We start from the raw sequence: 26,867 nt of genomic DNA, 5'->3' as shown, positions 1-26,867 counted from the left end.
GATTAACCAGCCGAGATGTGGCAACAATACTCCATGCATGGATGAATGGTGGCCTTGTAAAGATACAGGATACTCTCATGCGTGAGTAGTCTTCTAGCTCAATAGAGGGAACCCACTTTCTTTGCAATGTCCTCTATGTATTTGTTCCAGTTCATATTGCCTGCAAATGTTAGGCTGAGGAGTTTGAAGGTAGAACTCTCAGGTAGGGTGCTATTTGTCATGGATATAGGGGGTCTTGTATTTGTTAAAGGAGTACAGCTTAGTTTTTTTTTTTTTTTTTATTATTCAATTTTCACTCCAAACAAGGCACAGTGCCACTTTGAAGCAGGGACTTAATTAGCGGGGTCATTATGAAGGGAGAAGAGTAGAAAGATGTTTGTTAACATTACACTTGAACTTCTGCATATCAGTGCAGTTGGGAAAGCAGAATCCCAGAAGGGAGTTCCAAAGACCCGCAGTTCTGGAGAAGAAACTATTGGAGTAAAAGACTTTCTTGCACCTAGGGATCTCTACTATAAAGGGATGAGGCTTAGTAGCTTGTCGGGTTTGTCGGGGGTAGTTACGTCGGGGAGGTACAAGTGTTTGCAATTCGTCAGAGCATTCACCATTAAAGTATTTGTAGAACAGGCAGAGGGATGCAACATCTCGTCGATGGGACAGAGGCTGAAGCCTAGATGACAGTTCAGGACCTATCAGGTTGGCGACTCTCTTTTGAACCCTGTCCAGGAGCGAGAGACAAGCAGCAGATGCACCAGCCCAGATGTGACAACAGTACTCCATACATGGGCGAATGGTTGCCTTATAGAGGTATAGGATACTGTCAGGCGTAAGTAGTTTTCTAGCACGGTAGAGGGAGCCAACCTTCCTTGCAGCAGCCTTGGCAATGCTCTCAATGTATCTATTCCAGTTCATATTCCCTGTAAAGTTTACTAGTTTTACTAGATGTGGCAACAATACTCCATGCATGGATGAATGGTGACCTTGTAAAGATACAGGATACTCTCATGTGTGAGTAGTCTTCTAGCTCAATAGAAGGAACCCACTTTCTTTGCAGCAACCTTTGCAATGTCCTCTATGTATTTGTTCCAGTTTTATTATTAATCGAATTGGGTTCTTTTCTTTTTTTTAACATGTTTTAAAATGGCTTTTTAAAATGCTGCCATATAGAATTGACAGTAACAGTTTGACAAATCTTACCTACATTGCCTGCAGGCATTTTCATTTAACAGGCCTTTTATATATCGGTGGGCGTGCTTCAGTTAACTCTCCTCTCCAACTCCAAGCTTTACCCTAACTGAATTGAATATATTGTAAATACCTTTCTTTGTGACATCAGTCAGACGTGCTTCAGTTTATTCACATGAATTTTATACATATTACATTACATGCATCCAACATAAATTCTCAGGTACGGTGCTATTTTTTCATGGATATAGGGAGTTGGAGAGGCGTCTTGTGATTGTTAAAAGCGAGCAGCTCAGTCTTACTAGCATTAAATGTTGCCATCCATTTGCGGCCCCATTCCACAATAGTCTGGAGGTTGTGTCATCCTATTTTTTTTTTTTTAATTTTCTTTCGTCTTTGTTTCTGCTAGTTTCTGTCAAGTTAGAGTGATCTCAATTTCTTTGTTGTTAATCTCTGAGTAAAGACAACTGAGTAATCTCCCCTTGTCTAAAGTCTGTTTGAGTTATATTCCCTTGTTTATAGATGGGAGAAAGTCTGTTTGGAATGATCTCCTCTTTGTTGTTAATCTGTAGGTTAAGACAGTTCAGTTATCTTCCCTTGTCTATTTAGAGTGTTGGGTCATCCTATTTTTTTTTCAATTTTCTTTCGTCTTTCTTTCTGCTGGTTTCTTTCCTTTCTTTTCATCATCTCTCGTGTGTATATACATATGTGTTTTCAAACTATAACTCGTCGCCAATGCCGTTCCGCAAATGTTACAAAAAAATGATTTCTCGCCAGTATGCACACGCAGATGTTTCGTCAAATTCGAACTTTCTGCGAATCTTGTCCCGCAAACCTGACACGCATACGGCTTTTCCCCAGAATGAATACGCAGGTGTTTTTGGAGGCTGAAACGCACCGGAAATGAAAATCCGCAAATCTGACAAACATGCGGCTTTTCCCCGGTGTGTTTGCGCATGTGACGCGTCAAGTTGGAATTTTCCGAGAAGGATTTTCCGCAGATGCGACATGAATATGGTTTCTCACGTGTGTGTGTTCGTAAGTGTGATTTCAGGTATGAACTATCGGAAAATGTTGACGCACAGATTTTGCAGGAATATGGTTTTTCACCTGTGTGTGTTCGGATGTGTTTCCGGAGATTTGAATTGTCGGAGAATGAAGAATCGCAGACTTGACACGAAAATCGTTTCTCTGTTTTCACTTGCATGTTTTTAACGTTTTATGTTGATTGAAATGTTTCAAATTTACTTTATTTATTTTATTCTTTATTATATGTATTAGATATATTATTTATTATAGGTATTATATATATTTTTTATCGTATGTATTATATATATTCTTTATTACATGTATTATATATTATTTATTATATGTATTATATATATTATTTATTATATGTATATATTTTTTATATCATATATATTATTTATTTTATATATTATATATATTATTTACTTTATATATCATATATATTATTTATTTTATATATTATATATATTATTTACTTTATATATTATATATATTATTTATTTTATATATTATATATATTATTTATTTTATATATTATATATATTATTTATTTTATATATTATATATATTAAATGACATTTTTTTTCAAATTTACACTGACTTTGAAATAGTTTTTATATTGCCTTTATTAATCTAAATAAATAATTAATTAATAATTAATGGATTCAAATAGTGGAGTTATCTCCCCAATGCCTATAGTTTTGAATGCTTTCCTCTTTGTTGGAAATGTCTGGGTTAAGGCAGATGACTTGACATGAAAATCGTTTCTCTGTTTTTTGTTTTTGATGTTTTCTATTGATTGAAACGTTTCAGAAGTACAGTTACTTTAAAATATAGTTTTTGTAAATTGAAATTTTGAATTTTAAATATGGTTTTATTTATGGACTACAAAATTTCCTCCCAATAATGTAGAAGCACCAAAATTTCAATAAAGAATTTGAAATATCGTTTTTTTTTTAACTTTAAGTTAAAATTATTTAAAATCTAATTATTCAAAATTGAAATTTACAATTTGGAATATATTTTTTTTTAAATTGGAATTTGAAAAATATACATTTTTTTATTGGAACTGGAAAGATATTCTTTTATCGAAATTTAGAATTTGAAATATTGTTTTTCAAAAATTAAATTTAAATTATTTAAAATTGAAATTTAGAATTTGAAATATAGTTTTTTAAAGCTGAAATTTGAAAGTTGAGATGTTTTAAAAATTTATATTTGTTTTTTAAAATTAGAATTAACAATATTGAGTTATTAAAAATTGAAATTTACAATTTTATATAGTTATTAAAAATTGAAATTTACAATTTTATATAGTTATTAAAAATTGAAATTTACAATTTTATATAGTTATTAAAAATTGAAATTTACAATTTTATATAGTTATTAAAAATTGAAATTTACAATTTTATATAGTGATTAAAAATTGAAATTTACAATTTTATAGTTATTAAAAATTGAAATTTACAATTTTATAGAGTTATTAAAATTGAAATTTACAATTTAATAGTTATTAAAAATTGAAATTTGCAATTTAATATAGTTATTTAAAATTTAATTTTATCATTTGAAATATAGTTATTTAAGATTTAAATTTATAATTTTATATAGTTATTAAAAATTGAAATTTACAATTTTATAGAGTTATTAAAATTGAAATTTACAATTTAATAGATATTAAAAATTGAAATTTGCAATTTAATATAGTTATTTAAAATTTAATTTTATGATTTGAAATATAGTTATTTAAGATTTAAATTTATAATTTGAAACAGTTTTTTTAACTGAAATTTATGATGCTAAATATAGTTTGAAATACCTTAGAATGTTTGCATGTTGAGTTATGATGTGAAATATAGTTTGAATGTTTTCATGTTGAGTTATGATCTGAAATATAGTTAGAATGTTTGCATGTTGAATTATGATGTGAAATATAGTTTGAATGTTTGCATGTTGAGTTATGATGTGAAATATAGTTAGAATGTTTGCATGTTGAATTATGATGTGAAATATAGTTTGAATGTTTGCATGTTGAGTTATGATGTGAAATATAGTTAGAATGTTTGCATGTTGAGTTTTTGCTGTCAATAGATTCTTTTACAGCGATGTGGTTTCAGAACGAAAATTATCACAAATTTAAATTTGACATCATTATTTATAGTTTATTTATTAAAAAAAAAACTTTCTGCGTTTTTTACTGAGAATTAGGCATCCTGTAAAACAACAGACATTCACTGTCTCCCAATGAAGAAAACTGAAGGTTTTCATTGGGAATGGGGCATCCTGTAGAATGCCAGAAATTCACCTGCAATTATATCTTCCTTGGTATTCTAGCTGTCACTTAAACATAATTCTTTTAATCTTGCTTGCACTTGATTCACGGGTATATTTACAAAGTTTATTTGATTTCTCCATTTTTATACATCTTTTTGAAGATTTCTCAGAAGGACTTTTCTTCGATACTTACCAAATCAAAAAAAAACATTCTTGGTTAGTTTTTAGAGTTTTTATCTGAAAAAAAAAGACGTCAATAGAAATTAAAACGTTTTATATTATTTACAAATGTTATGTATTTTTTATTATATGTATTATATATATTATTTGTTGTATGTATTATATACCATTTATTATATGTATTAGATATATAGTTTTTATTATATGTATTACAAATATTATTTATTATATATATTATAAATATTATTTATTATATATATTATGAATATTATTTATTATATATATTATGAATATTATTTATTATACATATTATAAATATTATTTATTATACATATTATAAATATTATTTATTATACATATAAATATTATTTATTATACATATAAATATTATTTATTATACATATAAATATTATTTATTATACATATAAATATTATTTATTATATATATTATTTATTTTATATATTATATATATTATTTATAATATATATTATTTATTTTATATATTATATATATTATTTATAATATATATTATTATATATATTATTTATAATATTTATTATATTATTTATTATATATATTATTTATTATATATATTATTTATTTTATATATTATATATATTATTTATAATATTTATTATATATATTACATATATTATTTATTATATATATTATATATATTATTTATTATATATATTATATATATTGTTTATTATATATATATATTATTTATTATATATATTATTTATTATATATATTATATATGTTATATATATTATTATATATATTATTTATTATATATATTATTTATTTTATATCTTATATATATTATTTATTTTATATATTATATATTATTTATTTTATATATTATATATATCATTTATTTTATATATTATATATATCATTTATTTTATATATTATATATATTATTTATTTTATATATTATATATATTATTTATTTTATATATTATTTATTATATGTACTATATATACAAGAACCCAAGTTTGCCCAGCTGGGCAAAGTTGAGTCCTTGTACCGGAAAAATATCCAGTAAATAAAACGTTGTTTAGTAAATCGTTATTTTTTTTTTCATTTCCATACACCAAACATGGATATAAATATCACTAAAACATCCGCTGGCTCATAAGCTTCATTTCGGTACCTTACTTGCCTGAGTGGCTTGCCTTTAGGCTGAGATAAACCGTATCATACACACACAGACAGTACGAAAATGTATAAGATTATTTATTTTGAATATTCTTTGTTATATACATTTTATATATTACTAAACTACCCGTTACCCTTTGGGTCAGTATGTTATATTAGCTATGGAATTAATTTTGTGACGTAAAGAAAATATTTTTTTTCGACATAACAAACATTTCTATGAAAGTATAATAAAATGAAAAAGAATATAGATAGATTTTTATGAGTGGTTCTGTTTATAATTGTTTATTTTTGAAAAAAAGAAAAGAAGCCTTACAGCCATTATAACTGGTTTGCCATTTGTAAATGTGTACTGAACAGATACCGTATTATAGTTAAATTAAAATTTTGATATAGAAAATTTGAAAATGTGTAGTTTAGCTGTGTAAATTATTTTACAGACAAAAAATTATAAAAACTATTAAGAATTTATATATATATATATATATATATATATATATATATATATATATAAGACTACCCGTGACCCGTTGGGGTATATCATATTAGCCATGAAAATGGGGTATGTTATATTAGCTATGGAATTAATGGTTATATATATATAGATAGATAGATATATAGATATACTAGACTACCCGTGATCCGTTGGGTCAGTATGTTATATTAGCTATGGAATTAATGTACGAACGTGACATTTGTGACGTAAAGAAAATAGTTTTTGTGACATAACAGAAACATTTCTATAAAAATATATTAAAATGAAAAAGAATATAAATAGATTTCTATGAGTCGTTCTGTTTATAATTGTTTATTTTTTAAAAAGAAAACTTACAGGCATTGAATTATAAGTAGTTTGCCATACTTATAGGTAAATGTGCACTGAACAGATACCATACATAAGTTAAATTCAAATTTTGATATATCTTTTAATTTAAACGCGAAAAAAACGGAAGCGTACGCAGTAAAACAATAAGTTTTATTGTCGCGTTGATTATTTATTTGTAACGCAATTTAAAAAAAACATATTTTCGAGGTTATTTATGTTGGTAGTGTAGAAGAAAATGTATGACTGTTTTTAAGAAAGGTGAATTAAAAAATGGAGAATAAATTTAAAAGAAGGTTGTGCATAAATCGCCATTGTAAAATGCTTTTATGGTTGTCAACAGATTAAAGTAGATTGCGTTAAAATGAACAATAAATAAAAGCAGAAAGTATTTACAATTGTTTATTTGGATAATTTAAACGTGAAACAAAATTGGGATGCTGATACGTACACAGTAAAACAATATGTTTTATTGTTGCGTTGATTATTTAGTATAATATATACCCTATATAGAACAGGTTGATGATTATATACATTATTTGTAATCACGTTTTGCGTTTGCTTACCATAACTTGAAGTTTTTTATTCAATAAATTTAAGATATTCCTTTTCCAAGGACGTCCGTTTGTTTGAATGAAATTTGTCCAGCGATAGGTGTATCAGAATTTTTAGGGAATTTTTGACACCCCTAACACAAAACTAAGATTTAAGAGTAAAGGTCAAGCCCAGAAGCTTGTCAAAACATTGAGCCTTTGTTACAGAATGGATTGAGAGAGAGAGAGAGAGAGAGAGAGAGGTGAGTAAACGTGGAGTGTAGTCACGGTTACCAGAACCGAGGGTCAGCTGATCAGATTACGTATGAGTGACGTGGTCAGGTTGGCTAGATCTGTGAGACTGGATTTGGACTTTGAAGAAGACGGACGGCTTAATAGCTGTTCCTTCCCCTTCACTGGGGGTGGGGGACGCTGACGTGTTCAAAGCAAGCAAGATTCACTTCCATATTCTGTGTCGACATCTGGAAGGAAAATAAAAAACTATAAAACCAATTCATCGTCTTGGAGTGATAAATCTTCGTCTAACAGGTACCAGTCTCCCTCCAAGAGAAGATGAATTCCAGATGGATCAGCATTGACGACACATGAAGGTATGTCGAAGAAAATGCATGTAACACACACACACAAAAGCATATGAACAATTAGATATGAACACACACAACCGCATATGAAACTAAACTATCATACGCACACAGAATTCTTTTATGACACGCATAATTCCCTTTTATGTTATACACCAAACGTCAATTTGGTGCCCCTCTATGATAACCCTAGTGATAACTTCAATGATAACACTATGTAACACCTCCCCAAGATGAGAGCCATTTATTTCAATTGATGCTAGATGGTATACTACTTATCAGTCTTAAATTCCAACTCGCCATTTACATTCAACATGTCGACTTTGATAGTTTTTTTGGGGTATGCTGACAACAAATATCACAAGTTTTTTTTAGATAAATGTTACTTTTAACTATAAAACAATGCTGACCATTTTAGTTTTCAAACGTGTGCATATTTTAGCTGCGTGCACGGCAAAAATATGCATGTGCTTGCATGTGTTCTACAATGCCATGCTTCTAAATCATATGAACCAAAGATCGAAGAAGTGCTCAGGAAGAACCAGAACGAATTTAGAAAGAATCGCTCTACTACTAGTCAAATACTTACTGTCAGGAGACTAATTGAAGGAGTCAAAGCCAAAAACATTGAGGCAGTCATGATCTTTGTAGATTTCTCCAAAGCATTCGACTCCATACATAGAGGAAAAATGGTCAGCATATTAAAAGCATATGGTATTCCAAACGAAGTCATTAATGCTATCATGATGCTATATGAGCACACTCGAGCAATGGTCAGGTTCCCAGATGGGGGACACTGAATTTTTTGACATCTGCACTGGGGTTCTACAAGAAGGTACTCTTGTCCCTTTTCTTTTCATTGTCTGTCTTGACTTTTCACTTCGCACCTATGTTGATATACACAACACACTAGGCTTCACCCTAAATGAATCCAGAAACAAACGTCATCAATCAGAACACACAACTGATGCAAATTACACAGATGATATTGCTTTGTTCACGAACAACACTGCTGATGCGCAAACACTGTTACGTAAGCTAGAAAAGTCTGCAAATGACATTGGTCTCCACATAAATGCGGATAAGACAAAGTTTATGACTTTCAATGTGAAAGGAGAGATCAGGGCTCTGGTTGGAACAAAACTGAAAGAAGTTGCTGAGTTTATGTATCTGGCCAGCAACACAGAGAGATATCGAAATTCGCATCTTAAAAGCATGGGCCACATTGGATTGGCTGCGTTCAGTATGGACTTCGAGGCTAACTAACAAACTGAAAAGGCAGTTCTTCAGGGCAGTGATAGAGTATGTCGTTGTTTGCGGTATTACAGCCTGGACACTCACTAAAAGATTGGAAAGAAAACTAGATGGCACATACACCCGTATGCTATGAACAGTATTAAATATATCTTGGCAAAATTATCCCACGAAGCAGCAACTTTATGGCAACCTACCTGCCATATCTAATACCGTCAGAGAAAGATGCCTACGATTTGCCGGTCACTGTCTGAGGAGCAAGCATGAATTGGTGAGTGATGTATTGCTATGGACTCCACGACACAGACGCACAAGCAAATGACAACCTAGATACAGCAAATAGTACATGACGCCAACTGTGAACCTAAAGATCCGAGGTAGTTGATAGAAGACAGGAAACTCTGGAGAGGAAGAGTCACATTCGTCAGGCAAGGAGCCCGTCCTGATGATGATGATGATGATGAATGTACAACAATGGCCACTACTTATAACAAAGAATTACGTTGATATCTAGAAAACTACTTATGTGCGGAAATTTAAATGTGATATTCGTTTTCAGCACACCCAAAAACCCCTGGAAAACAAGTTTTTTAAGTTTTCTGTTGGTCTACCAGGACACAATTACCCATTTTATGTTGACCCCCCCTCCCCACAACAAAAAGTGGGTGCTCATTTTATGTTGAATTAATATAGAAAAGTGATCCCCCAGATTTATGAGATCACAAAATGATTGGCGTTATCTTACAATTAAAAGTAGCATTTACCCTTTTTTTATTAAATTGTTAGGTGAAAGTACAGTTGATTGGTTGGTTGTTTTTTGTTTTACAGCATATCAACCCTTTTCGGGTTATTTAATGCCGAATCCAGTGATTTTGAAGAAATTTTTTTTAATAGAATATATTTGATTTCTTTCAAGTCGGTTTCTATTTAACCCATAGTTGCGACCCGAACAGAACAGGTACTACAACTCTGGGAGCAATGGCAATTAAAGAGTGGCTCCACACTCCCCAAAACCCACAAGCTGAGGCCTCACCATCGGAAATAGTTTAAGGTCATATCCAGGACCTGAAAGTAAAGATTAGTTACAAAACACTCTCTCCATGTTAAGAATGACTTTCTAAATAATAACATTGTTATTTCAGCATGGTACCTTCTCTGCATAAGTACCATCATTTGTTTATTAAATTGTAAGGTGAAAGTACAGAATAGTTACAACACATCCTCCCTATGTTAAGAATAGCTTTCTAAATAACATTATTTCAGCATGGTACCTTCTCTGCATAAGTACCGCCTTTTGTTTATTAAATTGTAAGGTGAAAGTACAGAATAGTTACAAAACACTCCCCTCCCCATGTTAAGAATGGCTTTCTAAATAATAACATTTCAGCAGGGTACTTTCCCTGAAGAAGTACCATCTTTTTTTTTATTAAATTGTTATGGGAGAGATATTGATGACATAGCAGTTTTCTGTTTTCGTTTTTGGTAAGGAATGAGCGCAACAGCTACAAAATGACATCTAAGAAAATATTCCCTAGAAACAAGTCTTAAAAACAAACAACAATAATAATTTTCCCCCACTCTTTATCTGTGCCTAAACCGAAACGTAGATTCCATGAACAAAGTTTCTTTCTTAGAACTGCACGTCTAGGTGTGTCAGAAATTGCGTGAAAATAGTGAATAATTCCACCCCATCTTTCCAAGCTTAACTCCTCGAAAAATGTAATTCAAGCCCTAATTTTTTTTTCAATTAAAGGAGCAAGGACCAAGGTTTCATTAAAAAAAAAAAAACGTGTTTTTTAAACTTCGGACTTTACAGGTAAATTTCTAAAAAACAGTTCTTTTTTTGTTTTAAATTTGAATATATTATTTATTGACCTTTTCTCTTCAATTTGTGATGTATAAGACTTTGGTACATAAATTAATTATTTACTTTTTAATAGACATTTAAAAATGGGCGCCGTGAATTATTCGACCCCCTGTCTTTCCAAGCTTATAACTCCTCGAAAAATGTAATTCAAGCCCTAATTTTTTTTTCAATTAAAGGAGCAAGGACCAAGGTTCCATTAAAAAAGAAAAAAAGAAAAAACAAATAACGTGGTTTAAAAAAAAAAAGGTTTTAAACTTCAAACTTTACAGGTAAAATTCTAAAAAACACTACTTTTTTTTTTTTTAAATTTGAATATATTATTTATTGACCTTTTCTCTTCAATTTGTGAGTAAATTAATTATTTACTTTTCGGTGAGTAAATTAATTATTTACTTTTTAATAGACACTTGAAAATGGGGGGAGGCGTGAATTAAAAAAAACAAACCGTTTGTCTAAAATATTATATTCGGTTTATTGGAAAGAGCATAAAATTTCATATTGACCCTGAAAATATCGTAAAAATAGAATCAATAGAAAAATTTTGATAGATTTTTAAAGTTTAAAAATTGAAAAATACTGAACTCGGAAAATTCGTTACTGTTTTTTTTTTTTTTTTTTTAATATTTCTATTACTTTTAAAACAACTTTAATAGTTTATTTTGGACGTATAATCCATAAAGAAAATAAACAACCCACTTTTAACAGAGAAATTACGAGTTTTTCATATTTTATTTGCAGTTTCGGGTTAGGGGTGTCAAAAATTCCTACAAAAATTCTGATACACCTAGTCCTGCACATTCACCGATGTCCGGGTCCAAGCCGAATACCTATCTTTGCATCAGTCCTCATTGAATGTCCGTTTGCCATTTTAGGCTAAAGCCAACCGTCTGTGGAACTCTCTACCATTAGTCTGTTTTCCAGCTGACTACAATTTGGTTGTCTTCAAGTCCAATGTAAACAAATTCTTGATGAACCGTCCCATTAAATCATCCAATTCACCAAATTTCTACTACTAAAGATTACTAAAAAATTACCCCATAGACTACTGTACACTCAATAACCCTTATCCTCGAGTAGCCTCTGGGCATTGATAAGTTGTTACCCCTTTGTAAAAAAAAAAAAAAAAAATATGACGAGGTTAAATGCTAGATTCGTTTTTCAGTGGCCTTGAAAATCCCAAACTTACCGTGTTCAACAGAAAGTTTGGTGCCATTTTAAATTTTCCAGTACATCACATCGGTAAACACTGTACGTTTTTCGGTAAAATCCATTGAAAGCGGTCGGTGTTTTTTTTTATGAGAAAATAAAGCTGTGTACGCATTATAAATGTTTCTTTTCTGTGTCTTATGTTATACATTAGTACATTAGGTGTCATTTCGAGTTAAAAGTTTATTTACTGCACTCATCTGGACTAAAGAAAATCATGATTTAAATGTGTATGTCTCGTCTAAATAACTAACGATAATTCTCTAATATGGCCGACAAGACGGGTGATCAAAAAGTCAGATCGAGCGTACCGGAAAACGAAATGAGATCAAATGAGGTCTCATTTCGTTAGTCTCATTTCGTTTTCCGGTACGCGACGCGGTACGCTCGATCTGATTTTTTGATCACCCGTCTTGTCGGCCATATTAAATATTCATTATTAGTTACTTAGACGAGACATACACATTTAAATCATGATTTTCTCTAGTCCAGATGAGTGCAGTAAATAAACTTTTAACTCGAAATGACCCCTAATGTACTAATGTATAACATAAGACACAGAAAAGAAACATTTATAATGCGTACAGCTTTATTTTCTCATAAAACCACCGACCGCTTTCAATGGATTTTACCCGTTTTTCGAGCTAAATAAACATGTTACATTAAATAAAAACACTAAAAACTTATTCAGTTAGTCAGAAAAGTAACTTATCTTGCCTTTGGTAACATTTATTTGTTATATATTTGTTTTTGTTTTTTTTACAACATTTTCGAATCTTTGTGTACAGTCAAACAAACCCAAAGCTTTTTTTTCGTATAGCTTTTTTGTTGGCTTTTCTGCTAAATTACCCAGATTAGTTACAAAACACCCTCCCCATGTTAAGAATGGGTTTCGAAATAATAACGTTATTATTTCAGCACGTTACCTAAAATACATAAGTACCAACAAAACAACAACAAAAAAACACGGGGGAAAAAAGAACGTAACGTAACATAATACTTACTTGTATTCAAACGTCTTTTGCATTACAGAAATGGCTACCACAGATAACATAAGGAATTACATTGCTTATACGAAACGCCTTTTGCATTAATTATCAGATTTAAAAGAGATAAATAATCACACGATTAGATTTGCGAATTAAGATATACGACATCGATTTACTCGAATGGAAATGACAATTTCAAAATGGCGGTGGCTAAAATAAACAGGTCCGCAGAAAACTAGAGCGGTATATGAATGAATAAATAAATGAATGAATAAATAAATGAATGAATAAATAAAACTATATAAGAACAAATGAGTAAATAAAAGATATACAAAAGCAAAATAAATAAATGAATGAATTACGTTGAAAATTAAAAAATAATTCATCCTAAGGCAATCGTCTGCAGTAAACCGGAAGTTGAATGAGACGGAAATTGAATGGTTCTTTTGGAAAAGTGTTTTTTTTTCTTTTTTTTTTGGCACTTCTGCATATCTGTTTGTTTTTAAGACGGAGATAGATTGATTCACGTAATCTTTTGAAAAAAAGTGTTGTTTTTTTTGTATTATTTATTTATTTATTTATTTTTTCATTAGATCCACCTTCACAATTTTGTTGCAGGACTGTGGGTGTCGATGTTAGTCCTGCAAACTAAGATAAAAAATATATATATATAAAATAAAATAAATATAAAATGGATGACCGATAAATTTTATAGAAAATTTATTTTCTATAAATCGTAAATAAGTGAAAAGAGAAGACCAGAAAATTTCTTCTTAACCGAGAGTCTTGTTGGACTGACCTTAATCACCCCTAAAAGCCAAGAAGTAGGACGAAAATAATACTATTCTCCAAGAAATAATAGTTTCTGAGCCGTTCCCTTTCTCTTTCTCATAAATCGGACACAAACCAGGAACTGCTATCCAGAGTCCCTCATTATTTCTGTTGCAGACCAGGATATAAATACCCTAAACTCGCTACAAGAAAAAATAATGAAACGAATTGAATGAAGGAAACAAAGAACTCAAATGCTGGAATAAAATAAACATGTCATTTATTTTCTGTTGAGAAATGAAAGTCTTGGGTGTACACGTGTTCATTCAGCCATTGACTATGCGCGTGGAAGGAAAGGGGAATGCAATAGAGAAACGCGAAGTGGCAAGCCGACCTGTAGAAAGAGAAGGTTAAGCTCATTAGAGAGTCGCGCACATGTCTGTGTTGATGGACCAAAACGAAGAGGGAGATAGAGTGAGAAAGTCAATCCAGGTTATGGAGATAGAAAGCGTATAAAGTGTACGTACTGTCTGTTGGCTTTTTGTCCCACATAGTAGCAAGTGGTGTGAGGTACGTGCATGCCAAAAAGGCACGCTGTCGGTCTGTAGACCGCCCAGCTAGGAAACTGGTCTGAAAAGGCTGGAAACAGCTTGTCTCTTGCTTTTATAGTCGTTTCCGCTGGTCTTTTGCGCCTGTGTGGATTTCCTTTGAAAGGAAGTGACGTCGTCCATCTGTGCTTGCATGTGCGTACGTGTGCGTGTATGTGAGTACATGTGTGTGCGTTAGCGTGTGTGTGTGTATACACGTGAATGTGAGTGTATATACGCGAACGTGAATATATGTACGTGTGTGGACGTGCACACGTATGTTTGTGTGCGCGTATGTATATGACAAGTAATATAGCTTGAAATGTGAACGCGTGTTTTTGTGTGAGACTAGAAAAGGCTCGCGCATCTCCCTCTCCACCCCCTCTCTCTCTTTCTCCTTAACGAATCGCTAGCCAGCATGGCAGGCGAGTAGGCAGTACAATCTTAGCCCTGAAACCAAGGAGACATATTTTTTATTATAGCGATTTTATAACGGAACGGACATTCACTTTTAAAATTTCAAATGCAGAAATTAGTAGATGTAAGTTTTTTTAAAAACGGAGGTGATAAATTCATCGCTGCTAGAATCAATGAGAATGTCTAAAAACAAGATTTTATTATCAGCACTTTGTTCGTATGTGAAGTTAAGGACGGAATTATTTTGAAAAGTACCTTTTAAATCTTCTATTTCTTTTATGCTATCGGCCAGAATTAATATATCATCAACATACCGAACATAAAATGGAGGGTTTCTCTATGGAATTAAATATTATGTTTTCCAGACTTAAATGCTGGTCCCAATACGGAACCCATTGTTACGCCATCCACCTGTGTGTGTATATTTCCCAGATGATCATAGAATGGAACCTTAGTTATGCACATTGTTAATAGTTTCTTTAAGATTGTTGAACTCATTTTTAATGGAGGAAAGGTTACTATATATGTTGTAAATGATAATTGTTTCATTTACTGGTACATTTGTAAAAAGATTTTTGACATCTATAGAAGCGGTGATTTTATTGTTGATTTTAGTGGCTTGAAGAAAGCTTCTTTCTTAGAAGTGCATGCTTGTGGAACTCTTTTCCGTTTGCCTGTTTCCCACCTAACTACAACTTGGATGTCTTTAAGTCCAACATAAACAAATTCCTGATGAATCGCCCCCTTAAGACACTTAATACTAACGATTACTATGATACTATCCCATTGATTACTGTACACACAATAACCCTTATCCCCGAGTGGGCCTTGATAAGTGGTGACCCCCCCATGTAAAAAAAAAATTCTATTAGAATAGTTAAGTATTGTTTATATTGGAAAAAAGAGTTGATTGTCCATTCTTTTAGAAATGTGAATATTAAATATGTCAGTAAAAGAATGAACAACGCAAATTAAAAATTATAGTGCTTAAAAAATAGGTTAGAGTTATATATTGAGGATTCTTTTGTTGTCAAAAGTGTGTTGGACAAACATATGTAAAGCCACATGAAATTAGTCACGTTTGAAAAGCACACTTCTGACGTCATAGAAAAAGGACATTTCTCCATATTATCTGGGTTCGGATTTTAGTCAGAGAGAGAGAGAGAGAGAGAGAGAGAGAGTTGGTCAGTTGAAGAGTTGGAGTCAGAGCCCCTTCGAGGCGAGGGGAGAGGAGTAAACCAATGTAGCCATACCATTTCAATTCCTGACGTCATCATTGTGTTTTGTATGTGTTGTTTCGTGCCGTCATTCAGTTACAACAAAAAAGGTAATGTGTTATCATAGGTGTGTCAGAAACTTCGAACTTTACAGGTAAATTTCCAAAAAAACTATTAATTTTTTTAAATATTAAATTTGAATATATTATTTATTGATCTTTTATCTTCAATTTCTGATATGTAAAACTTTGGTGAGTAAATTAATTATTTACTTTTTAATAGACATTTAAAAAGGGGGGGGGGTGAATTAATTTGACCTCCTGTCTTTCCAAGCTTATAGCTACTCGAAAAATGTAATTCAAACCCCTTCTCGAAGATGTGTTACAAGAACTGATATATAAATGCCGGCAGATTTGCCGTTTACTTGTACAAATAGCCTCGAATCCTGTTATATATATATATATATATATATATATATATATATATATATATATATATATACTAGTAATATATATATATATACATATATATATATATATATATATACTAGTAATATATATATATATACATATATATATATATATATACTAGTAATATATATATATATACATATATATATATATACTAGTAATATATATATATATACATATATATATATATATACTAGTAATATATATATATATACATATATATATATATATATATATACTAGTAATATATATATACATATATATATATATATATATATACATATATATATATATACTAGTAATATATATATATCCTGTTATATATATATATATATATATATATATATATATATATATATATATATATATATTAAATTGTAATTCAATGAATTTCAAAAAACTCTCATTGAAATGAAATGAAGTGGTTGAGTTTCATATCAAAGAATTTTTATTATTCTAAGCAAGATAAAGAATGTTTTAGAAAGTTTATCTCCTTAACCTATAGGGTTTCGATGTCTACCATCTCATCAGAGGAGTGAAAATATTAGCAAATAGGGTGCATACCTTTATAACTATTTGCTAATATTTTCACTCCTCTGATGAGATGGTAGACATCGAAACCCTATAGGTTAAGGAGATAAACTTTCTAAAACATTCTTTGTCTTGCTTAGAATAATAAAAATTCTTTGATATGAAACTCAACCACTTCATTTCATTTCAATGAGAGTTTTTTGAAATTCATTGAATTACAATTTAAATTATTTGCTCTATCTTGAATATCGAGCAGCAATTCTCGTTTAGATGGGATAACTTATAGAATATTGCTGCCAGTAATATTTTGTAAACCTACAATCTCACGTTTCCATAACCACTGATTGTTAAATAAAAACTACTCCGAAGTATATATATATATATATATATATATATATATATATATATATATATATATATATATATATATATATATATATATATATATAAAGAGACACGTTGGATCGACACCGGCGTATATATCGTAAACAGATGTTTATATTTACGTGATTATTGAAAATGTAATCCTGTGATTAAAATTTAATTTAAATTAACCACGTTGTTTTACAAATAATAAAAGGGGGGGGTTGTATTACTGTACACATAGATTCGAAAAAGTTGTCAAAAAACAAATATATAACAAATAAATGTTATCAACGGCAAGATAAGTTACTTTTCTATCAAACTGGATATATTTTTCGTGTTTTTATTCAATGTAACATGTTTATTCAGCTCGAAAACCATACAGTGTTTACCGATGTATTGGAAAATTCAAGATGGCGTCTGATTCTCTCTTTAACCCGGTAAGTTTGGGAAAAGGTGTTATAAATAAAAAACCGGATAAAATACTGTTAAAAACTCGCTCAATATATGTTACCGTGACATAGGTTGACATATATTCGGCGGGTTTTTAATAGTATTTTGTATAGTTTTTTATTTATAACACCTTTTCCTGAACTTACCGTGTTAAAGAGGGAGTGAGGCGCCATCTTGAATTTTCCAATACATTGGTAAACACTGTATGTTTTTCTAGCTGAATAAACATGTTACATTGAATAAAAACACAGAAAATATATCCAGTTTGACAGAAACGTAGCTTATCTTGCATTTGATAACATTTATTTGTTATATATTTGTTTTTTTTGACAACTTTTTCTAATCTATGTGTACAGTAATACAAACCCAAAAAAGAAAGAATGCAAGACGGAGTTTTAAAATGATTAAATGTGTTTTACTTCATAATTTAAAAATAAATAAACAATTAATTTGATCGAGCAGTTTTTTTTTTTTTTTTTTTTTTTTTTTTACAGCGGAAAAAAACACGTTTTATTGAGAGCGTGTTGAAGTCAGCTATATTGTTTTTTTTTTTTTTTTTAAATTTTTGTTTGGATTTTAGAAACGCCACGGGAGATAACTCTATTTAAAGTGCCGACACTCCCTCCCCATCTTTAATACTTCAGCTTTTCTTTCTAAAAATCGAACCTTTTGCTCGGTATAACAAATTGTTTTTTCGCTGTAAAAAAAAAAAAAAAAAAAAAAAAAAAAATACTTGATGAAATTAAGTGAAATTTTTTCCCGGAGAACTTCATTCCATAACATATACGTACAATATAACGTTTTTTCGATATTTTCATTTTTTTAATGTGTTGATTAAACTGTACAAGTACCAACAATATAAATAAAATGTTGGTTCTGTTCTCGAAAAGAAATAATGAAAGATGAAATTAAATATTGAAATATTGTGGGGACGCACACGAAACTGCGAATACAATATAAAAATCTCGGAATTTCTCTGTTAAAAGTGGGTTATGTATTTTTTTTAAGGATTATACTTCCAAAATAAACTATTACAGTTGTTTTAAAAGTAATAGAAATATTTTTTTTTGTTTTTTTTTAAACAGTAATGAATTTTCCGAACTCAATATTTTTCAATCTTTAAACTTTAAAAATCTATAAAAATTTTTCTATTCATTCTATTTTTACGATATTTTCAGGGTCAGTGTGAAATTTTATGTTCTTTCCAATAAATCGAATATAATATTTTAGACAAACGTTTTTTTTGTTTAAATTCACGACCCCCCCCCCTATCCCAATTTTTAAGTGTCTATTAAAAAGTAAATACTTAATTTAGTAACCGGAAAGTAAATAATTAATTTACTCACAAATTGAAGAGAAAAGGTCAATACATAATATATTCAAATTTAAAAAAAAATGACATCGTGTTCTTTTAGAATTTTACCTGTAAAGTTTGAAGTTTAAAACCTTTTTTTTAAACCACGTTATTTGTTTTTTCTTTTTTCTTTTTTTTTTTTAATGGAACCTTGGTCCTTGCTCCTTTAATTGAAAAAAAAATTAGGGCTTGAATTACATTTTTCGAGGAGTTATAAGCTTGGAAAGACAGGGGGTCGAATAATTCACGCCTCCCATTTTGTAAATGTCTAATAATAATTAATTTAGACCCGGATAAGTACATAATTATTTACTCACAAATTGAAGAGAAAAGGTCAATACATAATATATTCAAATTTAAAACAAAAAGAACATATTGTTCTCGTAGAATTTTACCTGTAAAGTCCGAAGTTTAAAACCTTTTTTAAAAAAAAAACACGTTTTTTTTTTTTTTTTTTTTTTTTTTTAATGAAATCTTGGTCCTTGCTCCTTTAATTGAAAAAAAAAATTAGGGCTTGAATTGCATTTTTCGAGGAGTTATAAGCTTGGAAAGATGGGGTGGAATTATTCGCTATTTTCACAAAATTTCTGACACTTAGGGGTGTCAAAAATTCCTACAAAAATTCTGATACTGCACGCGCATCATCATATGCATCCGAGAACAATATAAAATGTAAAATCAAACCAAAACCTTATTCGTATTGTTGAATGTTTAAAATTTTAAATTATAAAATAAAAATTTTAAATTATAGAATAAAAATTTTAAATTATAAAATAAAAATTTTAAATTATAGAATAAAAATTTTAAATTATAGAATAAAAATTTTAAATTATAGAATAAAAATTTTAAATTATAAATAAAAATTTTAAATTATAGAATAAAAATTTTAAATTATAGAATAAAAATTTTAAATTATAAAATAAAAATTTTAAATTATAAAATAAAAATTTTAAATTATAAAATAAAAATTTTAAATTATAGAATAAAAATGTTAAATTATAGAATAAAAATTTTAATTTATAAAATAAAAATTTTAAATTATAGAATAAAAATTTTAAATTATAAAATAAAAATTTTAAATTATAGAATAAAAATTTTAAATTATAAAATAAAAATTTTAAATTATAAAATAAAAATTTTACATTATAGAATAAAAATTTTAAATTATAAATAAAAATTTTACATTATAGAATAAAAATTTTAAATTATAGAATAAAAATTTTAAATTATAAAATAAAAATTTTAAATTATAAAATAAAAATTTTAAATGATAGAATAAAAATTTTAAATTATAAAATAAAAATTTTAAATTATAGAATAAAAATTTTAAATTATAGAATAAAAATTTTAAATTATAAAATAAAAATTTTAAATTATAGAATAAAAATTTTAAATTATAGAATAAAAATTTTGAATTATAGAATAAAAATTTTAAATTATAAAATAGAACACATTTTTCCTTTTTTTTATTTGTAAAACAACGTATTATTTGTATTGTTTAATTTTTTCAATTTTTAATTATAAAATAAAAAATTTAAATTATAAAATAAAACAGATTTAACCTTTTTACTTGTTAAACAGTGTGGTTAATCTCAAATAAATTATACGTAAACAACTTTCTGGATATGTACCAGTGACGACCCAACGTGTCCCCCCTTTTAATAACAGGGTTGGGGGCTATTTGTAGAACTAAACGGCAAATCGGTAAATTTTTAGATTAGGTCCACCTCCACAATTTTCTTTTAAATGACACCTCATATCGGTTATCGACTATGCTGAATACGAAAATCGCATTGAAATTTTGCAGAAATAAGTAGTTATCGAGATATAAAAAGTTGTATTATGCAATGCATTGTATTCTTTGGCGGCCATCTTTTTTACGCGTGTGCAGTGTCAGTAAGAGATGAGTAGATTTGTTTATGGCGCGCGCACGAGCGTAAAAAAGATGGACGCCAAAGAATACAATGCATAATACAACTTTTTGTATATCGATAACTACTTATTTCTGCAAAATTTCAATGCGATTTTCGTATTCAGCATAGTCGAAAACCTTTGAGTCATTTAAAAGAAAATTGTGGAGGTGGACCTAATCTAAAAAAAAAAAAACGATTTGCCGTTTAGTTGTACAAATAGCCCCATGTTAAGGATGGCTTTCGGAATAGACACCCAACATCCCAATGTTAAGAACGGCTTTCGGAATAGACACCCTCAACCTCCCTATGTTAAGAACGGCTTTCGAGATAGACACCCCAACCTCCCAATGTTAAGAACTGCCTTCGAAATAGACACTCCTAACCTCTCTATGTTAAGAATGGCTTTTGAAATAGACACCACCAACCTCCGCATGTTAAGAACGAGTTTCGGAATAGACAATCCCAACCTCCCCATGTTAAGAAGGGCTTTCGGAATAGACACCTCCAAACTTTCCATGCTAAGAACGGCCTTTGTACTAGATACCCCCAACCTCTCTATGTAAAGAATGGCTTTCTGTGTAGACACCCCCAACCTCCCCATGTTTAGTACGTCTTTCAGAATAGACACCCCCAACATCCAGATGTTAAGAATGGCTTTCGAAATAGACCCTCCCAACCTCTCCATGTTAAGAACGGCTTTAAGAATAGACACCCCAACTTCCCCATGTTAAAGACGGCTTTCAGAATAAACACCCCCAGCCTCTCCATGTTAAAAATTGGTTTTGGAATAGACACCCCCAAGCTCCCCATGTTAAGAACGTCTTTCGGAATAGACACCCTTAATCTCCCCATGTTAAGAATGGCTTTCAGAATAAACACCCTTCACCTCTCCATGTTAAGAATGGCTTTTGGAATAGACACCCCCAACGGGCACATGCTAAGAACGGCTTTCGGAATAGACACCCCCAACCTCTTCATGTTAATAACGGCTTTCAGAATAGACCCCCCCTAAACTCCCAATGTTAAGAATGGCTTTCGAAATAGACACTCACAAACTCTCCATGTTAAGAACAGCTTTCTTAAACAGACTCCCCAACCTCCACATGTTAAGAATGGCTTTCGGAATAGACACCCCAACCACACCATGTTAAGAACGGCCTTCGTAATAGACCCTCTCAACCTCTCCATGTTAAGAACGGCTTTCAGAATAAACATACTTATCTTCCCCATATTAAGAACGCCTTTAAGAATAGACACCCCCCAACACCCCCATGTAAAGTATGGCTTTCAAAATAAACACCCCTAGCCTCTCCATGTTAAGAATGGGTTTCGGAATAGACACCCCCAACCTCCCCATGTTAAGAATGGCTATCAGAATAGACACCCTTAACCTTCCCCTATTAAGAACGGCTTTCGGGATAGGCACTCTCAACCTCCCCATGTTAAGAACATCTTTCGGAATAGATACCCCCAACATCCAGATGTAAAGAATGGCTTTCAAAATAGACACCCCCAACCTCCCTATGTTAAGAACGGCTTTCGGAATAGGCACCCCAACGTCCCCATGTTAAGAATGGCTTTCAAAATAGACACCCTAACCTCCTCACGTTAAGAACTACTTTCGTTATAGACACCTTCAACCTCCCCATGTTAAGAACGGCTTTTAGAATAAATACCCCATTTGAAGGAGGGCAAAAAATATTTGCCCAAAATTTAACTGTGATATTCGTTGTCAGCATTCTCGGTATAGACAACCCCAACCTCTCTATGTTAAGTACGTCTTTCCGAATAGACTCCTCCAACATCCCAATGTTAAGAACGGCTTTCGCAATAGACCCTCCCAACCTTTCCATGTTAAGAAGGGCATCCAGAATAAACACCCTTAACCTCCCCATGTTAAGAACAGCTTTCAGAATAGACACCCGCAACCTCTTCATGTTAAGAACGGCTTTCGGAATAGACACCCCAACCTCCCCATGTTAAGAACGGATTTTGTAAATAGACACCTCCAACCTGCCCATGTTAAGTACGGCTTTCGGAATAGACACCCTTAACCTTCCCATGTTAAGAACGGCTTTCAGAATAAGCACCATTAACCTCCCCATGTTAAGAACGGCTTTCAGAATAAACACACCCGACCTCCCCATGTTAAGAACAACTTTCGTAATAGACACCCTTAACCTCCCCATGTTAAGAACGGCTTTCACCCTCCCCCCCCAACCTCTCCATGTTAAGAATGGCTTTCAGAATAGACACCCTTAACCTCCCCATGTTAAGAATGGCTTTCAGAATAGACACCCGCAACCTCCCCATGTTAAGAATGGCTTTCAAAATAGACACCCCAACCTCCTCATGTTAAGAACGACTTTCGGTGTAGACACCTCCAAACTCTCTATGTTAAGGACGGCTTTTGGAATAAACACTCCATTTGAAGGAGGGTGAAACATATTTGCCCAAAATGTAACTGTGATATTCGTTGTCAGGATACTTACCTTCAGATTGCAGTATCGGTTGTAGAGAAGTAGATTTGTTTATTGTGCATGTATAAACATTGCTGACAGTGAATTATAGTGCATAATGCAGGTCTTTATATTGTGAAAACGACTTGTCTGCAAAGTTTTAATGAGATTTTGTTAATTAGCATAATCGAAAACACTTAAACGTCATATTCTATACTATTAATAAAATTCTAAACGTTTATTTATTTATGTGCGTGTGTATATGATATGAATAAAAATAATTCAGACCTTAAAAGAAAGTCTATGGGAGATATATATAATAATAACTTAGCCTAATCATTTAGGCTTAAAGTAAAGTCTTAAGGAGACATCTATACTATTAATAAAATTCTAAATGTTTATTTATTTATTTATTCATGCGTGTGTGTATATATACCAATAAAAATTTTGAACGGATACACTGAATTGACCAATTCTTTTTTTCCTGAAAGGTGTGAGCCCCTAGATTGTCCTTATCTATGTAAATTTCGTAACGAACAACGCTGAGTCACGCAAAAAGCCCGAAATAAGGGTTTTTGAGCCGTTTCAAGCAATTGTCAAAACAGTTACCTGCCTATCCAAACAAAATATAGCACTGTCTGTATACAGTCGCGGTAACATCTTTCGGCATACGCACAGGACTTGTGGGCCAATGGATAACGCGTCTGACTACGGATCAGAAGATTCCGGTTCAAATCCTGGCAAGTTCGTAATAATTTTTATCATCATTTTATGCAACGTTTACTCATTATTCTTACCCTTAGGGTATTTGTGTTTTTTCAGTGATTTTGTTTTGTGCATATGGGAAATGTTCCATACTCCGAGTTCACAGGGTAAGCGTTGATTGTAAGACAATGTTGAGTGTACTTGATGTTGAGTGTACTTGATTTTGTGTTTGATTTGGCAATTTACTTTGGAGATCTTCAGTCCATAACGGATACGTACAATATAACCTTTTTTCGATATTTTCATTTTTTATGTTTTGATTATATTTCGTTATGTTTCTCCAAATTACATCAAATTGTCAGTTTCACAAAGCAATCAGATTTATATGTTGTTTCATAAAAATAATAAAATTTATAACTTAACTCTTCCTTTCAGCAGGGTTGGTTGCTGTCGTCCGGGCATACAACAATACCTAACAATAAAAAGATTATCTCTGCCCGGCATGCTTCAGTGCTTCGGGAGCGTCAGCCTTCCCCCACGTCCACTTCACCTTCAACTGGGCACTTTTGTACTAGGAGGGGTCGCTTTTTTCGCCGATATTTTCGAAAGTCATCCCCCCTTTTTGATTGAGTAACCTTAATTAAGAGCTTCGTTACTTCCGGTTTGGCGATCGACACAGCGGTAAAGACGTCCAGTTTTTTTTTCCACATTCTTTTCTTCCGTTCGTAGTATGGGTTCGAGTGTGTCTGCCTACTACCTGTTTTTTGTTTGTTTGTTTTTTTTGCCCACAACACACAAAACCAAACCCACGGGAAACAGTTGCTTGGACATATCAAATAAAATTAATTAATTATTATTGGATATTATTTTATTTGTTTAATGTTGTCTTTAATTAAAATAAGTTATACATTCACAGTTAACAATGTATTAAGGATGTATAATTAACTAAAATAAATGATACATTCACAGGTACAATGAATTAATTATGTAATATTAACAAAAATAAATTATACATTCACAGGTAACAATGTAATAATTATGTATTATTAACTAAAATAAACTATACATTCATAAGTAACAATGTTTTAATTAACTGAAGTAAATTATACATTCACAGGTAACAATGCATTAATTATGTATTATTAACTAAAATAAATTATACATTAACAGGTAAAAATGTATTAATTAAGGAAAATAAATTATACATTCACAATAAACAATGTATTAATTATGTATTATTTACTAAAATAAATTATACATTCACAGGTAACTATGTATTAATTATGTATTGTTTACTAAAATAAATTACACATTCACAGTTAACAATGCATTAATTATGTATTATTAACAAAAATGAATTATAAATTCACAGTTAACAATGTATAAATTATGTATTATTAACTAAAATAAATTATATATTCACAGTTAACAATATATTAATTAAGTATTATTAACTAAAATAAATGATACATTCACAGTTAACAATGTATTAATTACGTATTATTTACTACAATAAATTATACATTAACAGTAAACAATGTATTAATTATGTATTATTAACTAAAATAAATAATACATTCACAGGTAACAATGTATTAATTATTAATTATTAACTAAAGAAATTATATATTCACAGGTAAGAATGTATTAATTATGTATTATTAACTAAAACAAAGTATACATTCACAGTTAACAATGTATTAATTATGTATTATTAACTACAATACATGATACATTCACAGTTATCAATGTATTAATTATGTATTATTAACTATAATAAATTATACATTCACAGGTAACAATGTATTAATTATGTAGTAATTAACTAAAATAAATTATACATTCACAGTTAACAATGTATTAATTATGTATTATTAACTAAAACAAATTATACATTCACAGGTAACTATGTATTAATGATGTGTTATTAACTATAATAAATTATACATTCACAGTAAGCAATGTATTAATTATGTATTAGTAACTAAAATAAATTATACATTAACAGTTAACAATGTATTAATAATGTATTATTAACTAAAAAAAATACATTAACAGTTAACAATGTATTAATTATGTATTATGAACTAAAATAAATGATACAGTCACAGGTTACAATATATTATTTATTTAGTAATTAACTACAATAAATTATACATTCTCAGGTAACAATGTATTAATTATATAGTAATTAACTAAAATAAATTACACATTCACAGGTAACAATGTATTAATTATGTATTATCAACTAAAATAAATTGTACATTCACAGAAAACAATGTATTAATTATGTATTATTAACTAAAATAAATTATACATTAACAGGTAAAAATGTATTTATTATGTATGATTAACTAAAATAAGCTATACATTCATAGGTAACAATGTTTTAATTAACTGAAAAAATGATACATAAACAGGTGACAATGTATTAATTATGTAGTAATTGAATAAAATAAATTATACATTCACATGAAATAATATATTAAGTATGTATATATATCATTATATATTAATTA

General features: G+C 30.1%; 1 protein-coding gene and 1 long non-coding RNA gene across 3 annotated transcripts in view; both read right to left on the bottom strand.

The window, feature by feature from the left end:
• Positions 1-4,640: 4,640 nt before the first annotated feature.
• Positions 4,641-13,309, bottom strand: LOC145271187 (uncharacterized). The gene is made up of 2 exons (XR_013865736.1): positions 13,124-13,309; positions 4,641-4,725 (listed from the first exon to the last, which is right to left on the bottom strand). It is a non-coding gene; the product is annotated as an uncharacterized LOC145271187 (long non-coding RNA).
• An 833-nt stretch (positions 13,310-14,142) lies between these two features.
• Positions 14,143-26,867, bottom strand: part of LOC145271186 (matrilin-1-like) — a 98,241-nt gene continuing 85,516 nt past the window's right edge. For both annotated transcript variants that reach the window (XR_013865735.1, XR_013865734.1), the window contains one exon: positions 14,143-14,273. The gene's annotated coding sequence lies outside the window, so the exon portion shown is untranslated. The remainder of the gene's footprint in view (positions 14,274-26,867) is intronic.

Source organism: Euprymna scolopes, chromosome 46 (genome assembly GCF_053919585.1).
Source record: "Euprymna scolopes isolate OS-2025 chromosome 46, ASM5391958v1, whole genome shotgun sequence".
Classification (NCBI taxonomy): Eukaryota; Metazoa; Mollusca; class Cephalopoda; order Sepiida; family Sepiolidae; genus Euprymna; species Euprymna scolopes.
This window is presented reverse-complemented; position numbering and strand designations above follow the sequence as displayed.